The sequence below is a fragment of the Asparagus officinalis genome, chromosome 6 (assembly GCF_001876935.1).
Source record: "Asparagus officinalis chromosome 6, Aspof.V1, whole genome shotgun sequence".
Taxonomy (NCBI): Eukaryota; Viridiplantae; Streptophyta; class Magnoliopsida; order Asparagales; family Asparagaceae; genus Asparagus; species Asparagus officinalis.
Genome location: NC_033799.1, coordinates 16687929 through 16690613, shown reverse-complemented (window position 1 = coordinate 16690613; position 2685 = coordinate 16687929). Strand labels below are relative to the sequence as shown.

Genomic DNA, 2685 nt, shown 5'->3' with positions numbered 1-2685 from the left:
CCTGAGTTTCATTTTCTAAGTGATTTGAGCTTAAAATTTCAATCTCTCATTTTCAAGTTTTCTAAAAGCCCTTTGTTTTTTCATCACCTACACACTACAATCCTTTGAGCTTCAGTTGTCCTCATCGATAGCGAGCCAGTATTTCAACAGTCGAGATCAATCGTGGTTCTGCTCGTACGAATGAGATCGGAGGAGGATAAGGGGAGATCGGAGAAGGGGGGAAATAGGTGCCCGACGTGCTCTACGACCTGGCGAGATGCGGGAAGCTGGAGAACCTATCGCTATCCGACCCAACCCGACCCATTCAGGTTATTGAACTGAGATTTGATATATATAGTATCCACGATATTGAACTGAGATTTGATAAATGGGTCATTCAGGTTATATGGGTCGGGTCGGGTAACTCGTTTAATAAACATGTCGGGTCGCATTGACTCATTTGTTAAACGGGTCGGGTCGGGTCACACTTATACGGGTTGGGTCAACTATGACCCTACCCGACCCAACCTGAACCATTTGCCACCCCTAATTAAATGTTAACATTGGGATTGTCTTTATACGTCGGCAGCATATTAAGTAAAAAAGGAGCTTTTTCCACTTTTAGATGTATCTTTCTTCGCATCAACTACTCGGACGTACAGACTGAATTTTTTTAAAAGAATCATGCCAGATATCATAGTTATGGATCCCAAATAATAGATCTAAAGGAAATTGAAAAGGATAGCAAAGACATAGTTCATACAATATTTTTGAGGGAAATGGTTAGTACAATTTTAGAAAAGAAATGCTTATATAGAAAAAAACTTAAACATTGGTAAAATCATATTTATTATTAGATGGATGTACATTGGATAGAAATTATGTTGACAGCAAGACAATAATTCATCTTGAAATGGATCCACATTTCTATGATCTTGTAATTCATAGAATTTAGCATCTTGCATTAGTGACGAATTCAAATTCAACATATGCCCAACCTAAATAGTTAAAGCAAGAACAGAACAAACAACATACATGAAGCAAAGAACGATGACAGCAGCACATTTCCTACCAATAACACATCTAGCTTTATATCTAATTCTCTAGTGATAACCATCTCACACAGATTTTACTACTAACCTGAAGCTTCCGGATTCCTTGTAGTGCACTTTTGTATGCCAAGAGAGAATACCCAGATCTAATACCCAAATTCCTCAAAACAGTGGAATCGGTCAAATCCCTCTGTCAATGATTACACATGCAATAAGTATAGTATCACTTTACCAGAATGAGACACTAAGACGTGTTTTTTGAACTTGATATAGCACTGAACTTCATATTAGATACTCCTCAAGAACCATAAATAAAGATGGAAAAGTAAATGATACACACCTGCATACGAGAGATGGGCAATTTCGAGCTGAGAGCTAGCAGATAAAATAGCATTAGCCAAACACAAGTTACCCTCACTATTCTCAAAATCAATGGGATTAACTTTATGAGGCATAGTTGAAGATCCAATCTCCCCAGCCTTGGTCATCTGGAAAGCAAAATTATCATGAAATCGTTTAGTTCCAAATTGGAAGTTTGTGAGCTAAAATAGGTCCTAATATTTTAGGGGTATAGTGGTCAAGCATAAGAAAGTTACCTGCTTAAAATAACCTAACGAAATATAGCTCCATATGTACCGATCAAAATCAGTCAGGATGTTATTAAACTGAACAATTGCATTGAAAATCTTTGCGATATCAATCTGTATACGGAGCAAGCAACAAGCTCAGATAGAGAGTATGCATGCAAGCCAAGTGCTATTCCATTCATAGGCCACATTGACGTAACCTTTTAGACAGCACAAAATTAACAAAATTATTAGCTGGCGCTGCAATTCCATTATTATTTATGCACTAGCTGGTTGGTGTAGAATAGGCTAATTGATAAATATATTGTAATTGCAAGATAGATGGATAACCTGCAAGTGTATCTACTTATTATCAAGCATGCACATGATAGTATCTACTTACTATATGAATCACCTTTTGTAAACTCTTGAAACGTGAAATGGCAAAAAAAAAACCTACATTTCAGTCACCTGAGGCGATTGCAAAACTCATATTAAAGAAAATCCTGAGGCTCTATTAGTTATACACTTTTACAGTTTGTATAGTTACCTAAATCTTCACGAGGACTGTTTACTAGTAAACTAGTTCAAGCAGAGAACAATGAATACCAGCAGCAGTGTCAAAAAATAAAGTACTCCTCCCATTAATGAAACCTATCCAAGTTATCCGCAAAGAAAAAACCATATCAAAATCGTCTATGCACTACTTAATTACGCAAAAAAATCCATCAAGCTGAAATGAATCAGATAGGTAAAACCTTGCAAAGAGAAAAGTAGTAGAAGTAAATAAACATGCCTGTGTCACGTAAGGGTTGAAACCTAACCCCAAATAGGTCACGAACTCAGCTGTAACAGTTGGCCAATCAATATCAGGACATGCAACTTTATGTGCATTGTAGTTTCTAACAGCTCCAGCACACTTGTCCAATATTTGCACTTCTGTAAAGGTCTTCCCTACTTCACTTAGTCTGAAAGCAAAATTTGTCATCTCCTTTCCCAAAGTAGTGGGTGAAGCAGGCTACAAAGGGAGTTAGAAGATATCAGAACTAAACCACATAAACCTATTACAAAAGCAAATCATTTATTCA

General features: G+C 36.9%; 1 long non-coding RNA gene across 1 annotated transcript; it reads right to left on the bottom strand.

The window, feature by feature from the left end:
- On the bottom strand, positions 1118 to 1407 carry LOC109844812. The gene is made up of 2 exons (XR_002248124.1): positions 1372 to 1407; positions 1118 to 1221 (listed from the first exon to the last, which is right to left on the bottom strand). It is a non-coding gene; the product is annotated as an uncharacterized LOC109844812 (long non-coding RNA).